This window comes from Megascapheus bottae, chromosome 7 (genome assembly GCF_031878675.1).
Source record: "Megascapheus bottae isolate mThoBot1 chromosome 7, mThoBot2.hap1, whole genome shotgun sequence".
Taxonomy (NCBI): domain Eukaryota; kingdom Metazoa; phylum Chordata; class Mammalia; order Rodentia; family Geomyidae; genus Megascapheus; species Megascapheus bottae.
In genome coordinates, this window is record NC_143515.1 from 50639504 (window position 1) to 50652666 (window position 13163).

Genomic DNA, 13163 nt, shown 5'->3' on the forward strand with positions numbered 1-13163 from the left:
TTTTTCTCTCCTTTATTAATGTAGAACAATGGCCATGATTAATTGTGAAATATTGGATAACCTTCAAATATTGAAATTATTTTATTATAAAAGCCCTGTTAGATTGATCATGACATTTTATCTTTTAATATGCTGTTATACTTTTTTATTTTTTTTGCCAGTCCTGGGCTTGAGCTCAGGGCCTGAGTCTTGGACTTTCTCGAGGATAGAGCTCTACTACTTGAGCCTCAGCACCACTTCTAGCTTTTATTCTATGCATGTGGTACCGAGGAATCGAACCCAGGTCTTTGTGCATGCTAGGCAAGCACTCTACCACTAGGCCAAACTCCAGGCCTATGCTGTTATACTTTTAACATGCTTATTTTTTAATGAGGGGACCATTTTTTAAAATGTTGAAATATTTTTCTCTTAAAAAGGTTAAGATTTCAGGACAGGAGTTCGGCCTAATGGTAGAGTGCTTACCTAGCATGCACTAAGACCTGGGTTTGATTCCTTGGTACTACATACATAGAAAAAAAAAAGCCAGAAATGGTGCTAAGGATTAAATGGCAGAGTTCTAGCCTTGAGAAAGTCCGAGGACAGTGCTCAGGCCCTGAACTCAAGTGTAGGACTGGGAAAAAAAAAAAAAAGGTTAAGATTTCTATTATTTCCTTTTTACCTATTAGATAAAAGTCACGAATAGTATTGTGTTACATTATTATGTAAAGTTATGTAAATAGTAATATTTTTATTGGAGATTCCATTTGGTTCTTTTTTTAAAATATTTTTTATTGTATTTAATAAAAGGGTTACATGATATTTGCCAGATAGAAGGTGCATTAATTCACATACATTGATACCCTTCCACATGTCTTGGTCCCCATTACCTCCCCCCCTCCCCCCCTCTTGGTTTTCCCCCTTCCCCTCTTAAATACAATATTTAGGCTTCCTATTTTATCTTTATGAGTTCTAGTAGCAATTCAAAATAAATTTTCTATCCCATCTCTATAATTGAATTTACCTGCTATCAAGTTATTCATAATATTATCTTTATGGCTCTAAAAATTATTGCTCTTTCTTTCATCTCAGCTTGGAAATTTATATTTTTTCCTCTTTTCTTTCTGCTCTGGCTTGCTTGAGCTTATCAGTTTCATTAATCTTTTCAGAGCACCAAGTTTTGTCTCTGTTGATTTTGATTATTTACTTTTCCATTTGATTGGTTTTAGCTTTTATCTTTGTTTTCTTTTATCTTATTACTTTGATTTAAATTTCTTTTTCTTTATTAACTTCCTAACACACATCCTACATTATTAATTCTAAACAGATTTTCTTTCTTAAAATATGCATTTCTATCTATAAATATAGCTCAAGGAACAGATTTAGTTGCGTTACATAAATTGTAAAAAGTTATGTTTGCCTTACTATTTAGTTTGAAAATATTCTTAAATTCCCAAATGATGAATCTATGAATTATTTAAAATTGTCTTATAATTCCTATTTCAGCATTTTACAAATACTTTATTGCTATTAATTTTTTACTTAACTACATCATAGATAAAAGAATATGGTGTATATGATTTAAATATCATTGACGATGTTGAGACTTAATGTTAGAGTAATAATTGTGGTCACAATTCTATGTGTGGCTCATAAAATTGATTATCCTGTGCCTCCAATGTCCTTTATGCTTGTGTATCCTCGTGTCATCTAATCTATTCAAACATCTAGTTCATATCTATTTTCACAATCTATTTCACTAACTGTGATTATGCAGGCATCTGTTCTTTTCCAGTATTTCCTTTTGTCTTCTAAATTAATACTATTTATTTATCATTTAGTTATTTATTTTTGGCATCAGGATGAGGGCCTCACAGTCTCACTATGCTCCCTTGCTTATAGCTACCACTCTACCACTTAAGTCATGCCTTACTCCAGTATTTTCTGGTTAATTGAAGCTTGAGTCTCATAGATTTTCTGTGAGACCTGGAGCTTCAAATCTTAGTTTCTTGACTAGCTGGGTTTACAGGAATATACCAGAGATACATGGTATAAAAACTACTTTTTCTTCTCATTGAATTAGTTTTTTTTTTCTCACTACAAAATCATCATCATTATTCCTTTCTATATCAATATTGTCACTGACTTCTCTCAATCATCAGTAATTATTTTTGAATTCCTTAAAAGACTTGTATGTTTTCTAAAGTGTTTCTCTTTATATGCTTGGGCCTAGCTGTTTTACGGTCTGAAAGTATTTAACTTTAATTGGAGTTCTTAGTTTATCACTCTTAATGCAATATTGATACAGCCTGATTTAAGTCTAACAGTTTTCTCCAGTTTTTCTTTCTATACCATATGTTGACCCTGTTTTTTTCATCTTTGATTGCTATCTTGCATTAAACACCTGTTATATTCTGCTTTGCTTCCTGCTTTGACTTTTTATTGATATGTCTTTTTGTTACTTCCTAGTAACCCCTTGACATTCTGAACTTGTCACACAGAGTCCACAAAGAACCACTACTATTTCAGTTCACAGCTCACTTTTTTCCATTTGTCTCCATAGCTGAGTAGAAAAAATACTAACCATCATGATTTCACTTCACCCACTGACCAGACCCTGTCCTGCAGTTTTCGTGTATTTTTTTATTTCTGTTTCAAGAGTAAGTCACACTTTACAGTGATGTTACTGCTTTAGTCATTGTCTATTTTTTGTTCTTTCAGCAGTACTGGTGTTTTGAACTTAGGGCCTTTTTTCTTCCTTCAGTTTTGGGACTGGAACTGGGTTCTGTATATGAGCTTTTTTGCTCCAGGCTACTACTCTGCCACTTTGAGCCACTACTCCATTTAGAATTGTTAGGTGATTAATTGTAGATAAGAATCTCCCAGACTGTCTGGGCTGGCTCAGACTCCTAAGTAGCTATGGTTACCAGAGTGAGCCACCAGTGTCCAGGTAGGACCTCATTTTTGCTAAGCATACTCTTAGTACCAGAACCTGTCTTTGAAGATGTATCTTCCTGCTTCTTTGCAATTCTGTAATTGTAATCTATAGTATATAATACATATTATAAATATATCTATTGGGTATTATGGTAGTAGATGTTTTTTTGATTAGATCTTTTTTTAATTTTTTTATTTTTTATTGTAATTAATAAAAGGGTTACATGATATTTGCCATATGGAAGGTGCTTTAATTCACATACATTGATACCCTTTCACATGTCTTGGTACCCATTACCCTCCCCCCCACATCCCCCACCCATCTTGGTTTTCCCCCCTTCCCTATCTAATTTCAAATAACCAAATACAAATAAATTCAATATATCAGATAACAAAGTGAGATACTATAACAATATGAGGGACAGCAAAGGAGATGGGAGAAAACATAGTACATTAAGGAAAGCAATCATTCGTTATATGGCTTTTGTTTCAATACCCTGGAGGTCCTTTCAATGAGCTTCATACTATATGGCCTTATGTATCAAGATTTTGCTCTATTGCAGATCTCTGCTAGTAGAGCCCAAGGTTTCTACTGATTATGACGAATGAGGGAAACCATTGAGCCTAAGTTCCTTTGAGTCTGGCTTACTTCACTTAATATGATTTTTTCTAAGTCTTTCCATTTCCTAACAAGTGGGGCGATGTCATTCTTTCTGACAGTAGCATAGAATTCCATTGTGTACAAATAGCACAACTTGTTGATCCACTCATCAACTGAGAGACATCTAGATTGGTTCCATATCTTTGCTATGGTGAATAATGCTGCAATGAACATTGTTGTGCTAGTGGATTTAGTATGCCCTTGTTTCTGGATGGTTGGGTAAATGCCAAGTAGTGGAATTGCTGGGTCATAGGGGAGTTCTATGTTTAGCCTTTTGAGGTACTGCCACACTGCTTTCCACAGTGGTTGAACGAGTTTGCACTCCCACCAACAGTGTAGTAGTGATCCCTCCTGGCCACATCCCCTCCAGCATCTGTTGTTATTAGTTTTCCTGATCCTGGCCATTCTAACTGGAGTGAGGTGGAATCTCAGAGTTGTTTGGATTTGCATTTCTTTTATGACCAGAGATGTTGAGCATTTCTTCATGTGTCTATAGGCCATTTTTGTTTCTTCTTCAGAGAAGACTCTCTTTAAGTCTTTGGCCCATTTTTTAATGGGATGGTTGTTACTTTGGAGATTAGTTTTGGAGTGATTCAATTTTTTGAGTTGTTGATATATTTTAGATATGAGGCCTTTGTCCGTTGTTTGGTTGGTGAAGCTCTTCTCCCACTCTGTAGGCTTCCTAATTAATTTACTAGCTATGTCCTTTGCCATACAAAAGCTCTGCAGTTTAATGCAGTCCCACTTATCCAGCCTTTCTCTGATTTGTTGTGATTCTTGGTCCTTATTAAGGAAGTTTCAACCTGTGCCAAGGAGGCCTAGTGTATCTTCTATTCCTTCTTGTAAAGTTTTCAGTGTAAGGCAAGAAGCAAGCATAAAGGGGATCCAAGTAGGGAAAGAGGAAGTAAAACTATCCCTCTTTGCAGATGACATGATTCTGTATTTAAAGAATCCTATAGACTCTACTCCCAAGCTCCTTGAACTGATTCAAAACTTTGGAAGGGTAGCAGGCTATAAAATTAACCCTGAAAAATCAACTGCCTTCCTTTACGCCAACAGTGAGAGGAAAGAGGCAATAATCAGGAAAGCAACTCCTTTTGCAATAGCCTCAAAGAAAATAAAGTACCTAGGAATTAGCTTAACTAAGAATGTAAAGGACCTTTTTGATGAAAACTTTAAAACCCTAAAAAAGGAAATTAAAGCAGGACTAAGGAAATGGAAAAACGTCCCATGCTCCTGGATTGGAAGAATCAACATTGTGAAAATGACAATCTTGCCAAGGGCTATCTACAAATTCAACGCAATACCCATCAATATCCCAATGGCATTCTTTAAAGAAATAGAAGAGGCAATTCAAAATTTCATATGGAATAATAAAAGACCCTGTGTAGCAAAAACACTTCTTAGCAGAAAGAACAGCGCTGGAGGAATTTCAATTCTAAACTTTAGACTATATTACAGGGCTATAATTATCAAAACAGCTCTGTACTGGCACAAGAACAGGCCTGAAGACCAATGGAATAGAACTGAGGACCCAGATATAAAACCACAGACCTATGGTCACCTAATCTTTGACAAGGGAGCCAAAAAAATAGAATGGAAGAAAGACAGCCTCTTCAACAAGTTGTGCTGGCAGAACTGGTTAAGCACCTGCAGAGAACTAAAGTTGGATCCTTCTTTGTCACCCTGTACTAGAATTAACACCAAATGGATTAAAGACCTGGAGGTAAAAACTGACACACTGATTAGATCTTTTGTATTTCTTTTTTCTATATATTTTTTATTGTAATTAATAGAAGGGTGACATTACATTTGCCAGATAGAAGGTGCATTACTTCACATACATTGATACCCTTTCTCATGTCTTGGTCCCCATTTGGTAGTAGATGTTTTTAAAGGTTATATTACTTTATCTACCTTTAAGGAGTATTGATTTGCTATTACTTTGAGTTGCTAGACGACAGACATTTAAATTTTATGCAACCCTCCATAATCTTGTTGAGGGTTGGTTGCAGATGTCATTAGAGTTTCCCCTTACACTAGGATGCTGTATCTTACTGAAGAGGTATGTCCTTTCTTATGTCTTAGAAGGAAAACAGATACTCATAGAATTTCATTATTCCAACTACAGGAGAGTATAATTAGTACTTAGAAACTAGATTTTGTTAAATTCAAGTACAATGGCTCGTATCTTTAATCTTAGCTACCTGGAAGTTTGAGATTCAGAGGACTGAAGTTTGAGGTCATGAGCCAGCTCAATGGGAAATAACATGGATGTAATGGTGTGTGCCTGTCATCTCAGCTATGGGATCACAGTCTAAACTAGCTCAGGTAAAGTGAGAGACCCTATCTCAAAAATAACCAGATGGCTGGCTGGATGCTGGAGCATCATGTGTATAATTCCTATTAGTAGAGGATCAGACCTAAGGGATGAGGTTCAAAGCTAGACCAGGTGGAAAATTCTGAGAGATTCCATCTCAAGATAACAGGCAAAATGCTGGACTGGAGATGTGGCTCTAATAGTAGGACAAGAAAACTAAGTGAGAGTTCCAGATTTTCATTTCAAGTTCTGGTCTGGATACACACACATACACATACACACACACACACACATGTGCGTGTGCAGGCACACACACGCACACACGCGCACACACACACACACACACACACACACACTAAATTAAATAAAATAGTAAAAGAGGGCTACAGGCATGGCTTTATACCTAGCAAGCTAAAGCCCTGAGTTCAAACCCTAGTTCAACTAAAAATTGGTTTGACTAAAAGAGACAGAAAAAGGAAAAAAGAAACCTCTTTGATGGGAAAACACTGACTTCTCCTTTGGTCTACAAATTTCTGAAGGGAAACTCAAAGCAGGACACAATCCTAGCATCCTGTCTAATAGATAGTTGTCCCTCACTAATATGTAAGCTGTCTTTCCCGTAGTCACCCTTTGGCAACCAGATCTCAACTATGGTTTCATAAGAAAATTCTGATTGCTGCCTTACCTCCCCATACCAAATGTTCAGTACTATCTCCTTTCCTCAGAAGCCCCAGCTCCAGCCAGTACTTCTCACCTCTATAATACTGCTCCTTATGACTTAGCATCAGCCACAGAAAGCAAAGAGTCAGGTGACTGGCCCCAGTGAGAGGGCCAAGGCAAGCTGCATCGTGGGGTTTCCTGCTCACCGGTTCACCAGCCCTTTTCATTGTCAATGCATGAGAACATAATTGTGTGGTGCTCCCACTTCTAGCTGGAGGTTAACCTCTAAGAACCAATTGCAATGTTGTTGGAAACTCCATACATTTTTTTTTCTCACCTTAATATGAATCACACAATGTAAGGTGTTTTCTTTTTGGAATTCTGTATTTGTTAGGCACCAACCTGTAGCAATATTAGAAGCAGTGAGTGTGATTGTACAAGCAGTCACACGTTTTATGCCTCAAGACTGACAACAATAATTAAAAAATAAACCTGGAGGAAAGGCTGAATTGTCTTTTTATGCTCCCAATAGAAAATACTATTAGAAACTCACTGCCAAAAGATGCAATCAAGAAGTATGAAACTAAAACACATACATATGAAGAAGAGATTTTTTTATAGAGGTATTTTAAGCAGTTAATAAAAACATTGTGCTTTTTCCCTAGGATTTGTCCATTTTTTTCATGTTTCTTAACCTTGAAGAAGCTGTTTCATTTCCCTTAATGAGAACAAATATGCATTTCATGCCTCACAAAGCCTAGATCCAAGAAGTCTGAAATATCCTACAACTATACTTAAGTAAATTGTCAAAGATCAACAAAAGAATAAAATTTGAAACAGATTAACTTGTTCAAAGTGGAGTGTTAAGGCTTTTGTGGAGAAGGAAGTGATGGATAATTAGCGAGAAAAGACTAGATCAATCTATTCTCTATTATGTTAACTCCTTGAGTTTGAAGATGATACATATTTGGGGATGGGAGGGAAATCTTTAAAAGTTTAACATGAGTCACCCATGTTTCAGTGATGCAAAGTGGGAAATCTGCTAAAAAGAATAGCATATATCCAAAGTTCAAATCCCTATAGTAGTACTTAACACAAACACACACACACACACACACACACACACACACACAGAGAGAGAGAGAGAGAGAGAGAGAGAGAGAGAGAGAAAGAGAGAGAGAGAGAGGGGGGGGGGAACATAAATTTCCCACCTCTAAATATAAACGGAATATATATTTGGGGGAAAATAAAGCAGAAGGCAGATTCCCAATAGTCAAAAAGATTTCCTCATATCCAGCTATATTTTTTAGAGATGAGGTGGATGCAGGGCAGTGGAACAAGGCTTTCATTGTCTCTTAGACTAATTAAGACAACAGCTGTGTTCCTAAATAAACAAGGAATAGGCTATTCTGCATTAGAATGTATTAAAAGAATACTATAGAGGAAGTGGCTCTAATCCCAGGCTTAGAAAAATCACGGGTTCTCTTCCCTTTTCCAGTGTCTGTGAGGGGCATAGAAAAATCACTGGTTCTCTTCCCTTTTCCAGTGTCTGTGTGACTTTCATATCCTGAGAACTGGGTGTCCCCAACTCCCAGAGAATTTTCTGTCACTTGGCTGTGATGACTGATTTTTTTTTTCTAAGAGCTCTTCTTTGTAGGGAGAGTTCTTGTTTCTTTTCTGGCAATCTATAGCCCTTATGCTTGTTATGTATTGGAAAATAGAAGGGAAATTGGAGCCAGATTCTAAAAATGATAGTTGGCAACTTAGGTGTTTATGAATAGAGCATGTCTGGGCATTTCAAATAGAAGTGAAAATGACACTATGTGATATATTCAGGCCCAAGGCTAACTGGCAAATTGAGATCCAGAAGTCCGTGGTTTCGTTCCTGATTCTACTAGTAATTCATTTTATTCTCTGTCCTTCGTCTCTATATTATTACAACAGCATTAATGAAAATTGCCCATTTCTCTCATTGTTTCAACTTTCTCATGAGAAAGTCTCACTCTCTTAGCTTCTAAAATAGAGCTGAGTGCATTCTCTGGAAGAAAAATAAGTACAAGTAATAATCACAAAACATTTACAATGTCAAGGTGCTAACGCTAGTAGGATTGAAATGTCCTGCCTGGTTAAGGTTCTGCTTATTGTGTGGGAGCTCTAGAATACTTACTAAATCTAACCTAGCAAGATGGTTCACCACAGAACTTGGCAATTTTACCCCAATCCAACAACTACATTGGTGATATATACACTAAAGATTCTAATGAGTCTCTGGCAAAGTCTCACAACTGGACAAATTCAATGCATAGTGTGTAAGAATATGTCATGATGATTCTATTTAGTATTTTAAGAAACAACTAGCTTCCTAAATGCAATATAAAATGAACTGACTTTATTTAGAAATCCAACTTATACTGACTGCAACACAGACCAATACATTTTGAGAAATTAATTCATTAGTTTATATTTATTTACACATTTTGAGAAATTAATTCATTAGTTTATATTTATATGTGGCTTTAAGGTCTGAATACAGGGTTTCATACGTGCTAAACAAGCACTCTCAGGCTTGTACCACATCCCCAGCCCAGGAAATTTATATTTTTAACTCACTATATATCGATTTCAATTTTTATGTTTTCAGTGTTTAGCAAAGAAATGTTATAAGAAAATTCAATTCTTTGTTTTGGAACTCCTTAACTTTCCATTGTCTTCTGCAGATTTGCTGTTCTGCATCCAGTAAAATTCCCCCAAAACCCTTGCCTCATGTCTGAGTATGGCTCAGAGCACCTAGATTTACGTGAACATATTCTGAGCTCCTCCTCACTCAGCCCACTCACATAAAGACCTAGACTCACAGGTGAGGCTTATGCCTTCCTTGCTCGACTACTTCTCACCCTCTAATGAATCAGCTTCCATTTGTATCACTTTACTGGTTAATTGCAGATAAGAGTCTCTCAGATTTTGTGTGTCCAGGCTGGCTTCTAAATGTGATCCTCAGATCTCAGTCTTTTAAGTAGCTTGGATTACAGGCATAAGCCACCAGTGTTCAGCTTCCCATTTACTTTTAAAGATTATCAAATGTCTCCCCTTTAGAGAACAAAAACATAGCAATACTCTCTGCCTTGCCATTCATCTAATACTTTGTGTTCTATTGTTGGTCACAAGTGTTGCATGTACTCAAAATGCGCTTTCACTGCCATGTGGTTTCTTCCCATCATCCCTCAGGTCACTAAATCCAGGGCCTACTTCTCACTCCTCATCTTACTTGATGCTCCTGGCTGTGCTCTCCATTCTGAAACACACCTTCCCTCACTTTGTTTCTAAGACAGCTCATGGTCCTACTTCTCCACCTACTTATCTTCCCATTTTATCTCCTTATGTTTGGAAGGTTTTCAGTCCTGTTCTTTGCTCACTCAGCATTATAACAGACCAGATCTTATCTGTGTCTTCAGCTTAATTACTACCATTGCAAATTATCCTGAAACCATTGTGTCTAGGCTAGACTTTCCTCTGCAGTCTAGGTTCCTGTCTACACATCATCTTCATTTTGAACATGTCTCCACACCACTTCATTATGAAAATGCTAACCATGCTGTCTCAACACCAAACACATCATCTTCTGGCCTCATCTCCCCCCACTGAGCATCCCAGCTTAATAAATGAGTAAGAGAAACTGGTCCATTGCTGAAAAATTTGGTCAGTCTCCAAAACTGATTCTTACAGCCTCCTTCTTTATTCTGTATCCATTGCCAAGTCCTTTTTGTGTGTCCATAGGTATTACTTTCACCTTCATGCAACCTGTCAGTATCTCTTTCCTGAATAACTCCACCACAATTGGTAGAGTCTTCTAACTAGGCTTTACAAACGCTTGCTTCCTTTCCACCAGTTACTTGAGTTATCATTTCTACATTTTTTAAATCTATAGGGGATACAAAAGATTAAAAACACTTAATTATTTTTCATTATACTTCAAATAGGGACCAACTTCTTCCCCCTCCTCAAGCAGCTTAAATGTGTCTCCTCCTACCCAGAACTTCTCTGGCCTTGATATCTCTTTTTCCCTTGCAGGTTTCACAATAGGGCTGGGACAACTCTTAGTTAAAAAAGAATTTGGCATAGGTGAACCAGTAAGCTGCAGTGAGAGAATTCAGGAGCCCAATGCCATAAAATAGAAAGATGCTGCTGGAAAAATTCTCCAACAGAAAAAGCTCGTCTCTTTCAAGTGCCACCACCCTTCCCCAACAAGAATAATCATTAGTAATTTCCATCTCCAACAGACTGTTTTATTCATGCCTGGCAAATATGATCTTCTTATCCATTCACAATGCAGCTGAGAACAGTCAGCACAAACAGAATGAAGAGATCTTATTGCCTTCACAAAAGTGACAGCAAATATTAAATAGCATTTGGTGCTTACCGTTTCAATACGCTCATTAGAAGTCCCTTGTCTAACGTCTATAGATTTATGAAGCTGTAATCGAAACATTTACCAAAAGCACTAAAGCATTTTTCAGAATGATTTGGTGTCCCCAATCCTGAAGAGAATCATTTTGGAACACATTTCTACAGATCACCTTAATTTAACTTGAACTAAATTCATTTATGAGAGCTGCTGGGCTGAACAGCTCAACTTATTTCAGCCTGGAATTTGCCTACAATGGATACTGTTCGAGCTGTACGGATCATTGAGCAGAGAAGAACATGTCTGTCCTTTCTTGTCCTTCTCAGTAATCAGAGGGAACTTGTAACTTGTTATGTGTTTCCATAATGAGGATCTCAGAAATGGCCGTATGAACAATGAAAAGTGGACTTGCCAGTCCTCTGGGGTTATTGTGCTTTCAGGAAAGAGCTGTGGAGCCTATGGCCAATGGAATAGGAAACTCAGAGACATTGTGAGTTGAGGCAACACAGTCTGAGGGCACCACAATTTTCAACCAATCCTCTCGAGTTTAGCTTTTCCAGGGATCTTTAGCTCCAAGAAATTTCCTTTGAAAAATGCTTCTTGGATATCTTTCCTAAGGTCTTTTTTTACTCCATGTTCTCTCTTCTTACTTCCATAATTTGCTGTATGAATCTGAAAGCACAAATACAGGTCACCTCTCATTCCTAGGCCTATCATCTCTCATTCCTAGGCCACAAGTAATCTATCTACCTATTGAACTGAAGAATTAGGGTGCGCATCGCACCTGGTATGTCCTAATGTGAATTTTTCCCCAACATCTGCACCTTTTTCTGGAGTCTGTATATCTACCCATAAAAGGTGTTAACTATCTACCAAGTAACCCCAGCTAAAACATGGACATATTAGTCATGTATTGCCATAAAAGTGATGTATAACACTGCCACAAAGTTTATTACCTTATAAGAGCCTTTATTCCCCATCTGTAGGTCTGATCAGATCTTTTAGCTAACTATGAATGTGACTAGAGAGCTCTATTTCACGCCAAAGATCAACTACCATTTCTACAGTTATAAGTTCAGGTCTGCTACCAAGGTCTATATTCTAAGGCTCAGGCTGAAAAGGAAAACAACTACCCCGAACTTGTATTTTCAGAAATTAAATTATTTTATAAGAGTCAAGAAAAACTGCACAGGTACCAAAGACTTCTGCCCATACATAACTGAAAATATTCCATTGAAAAAAAATGAATCACATACATAACCAAATACAGTACTAGTAAGGGATAAGAATATACATCTTATGTACAACTAATTTTATGTGTCCTGTTGACTCTCATGATTAATTTAGACTTTCCCTTTAGCCATACAATACACTATCATTTCCAATCAACTAGTAAGAACTATGCTAGCTCTTTCTACAAACCTCTAGAAGCTATACTGTAGTGCACTCTCATGCCATGGAGTTGCCTGCTGGCCTCACTGACTCCAGGCCTGTCAATAAATCCATCTCTTCAGTGAGGCTGGAGATGCCATTTTAAACATCTGTCTCTCCTTTTATTCCCACTTGGAGAATACATGTTTTGTTTTGTTTAAAAAAAAAACAACCTTCAACTAGGTATCAGACATTAATTTAGGACCTGGAAATATAGCAGACAAATATATTTGCACTGATGCAGGTGTGGTATGGAATGACAAAATAATAAATTTCATACTTGCAAACACTATGGGAAAAAGAAAAACAGTGTAGGAAGAGAACAAGTAGATATTGTTAGGGAGGAAAGTAGCTCTTAAGAATGAATTAACATCTGACTGAGAAGCTGATACATTAGCAAAGAACTAAAGGCAGTAAAGGTGAGACTCTGGAAGAAAGAAGATTAAAAGAATATGAATTATGTTGACAAATGGCTGCCACACATTGTATAAGAGAGGAATTGTTAATTATGAGACAGAGAAAATTCCGAGCCACAAAAATTCAAAACCTAATCCAGGTCGATATTCAGATGTCCATATAAGTAAAGTGATATAACTTTAACTCACAAATGTGAGTTCTAAGCTCTTTGTTGATCTTATCTTTATTTGCTTTGTCTTCTTATGAGGGTATGGGGGAAGTGGGATTATTGGGGACTGAACTCACAGCCTCATACTTGCTAGACAGAGGTTGTTCTGGAGCCATACACAAAACTTTTTTGCTACTTAAAAATCTTAATT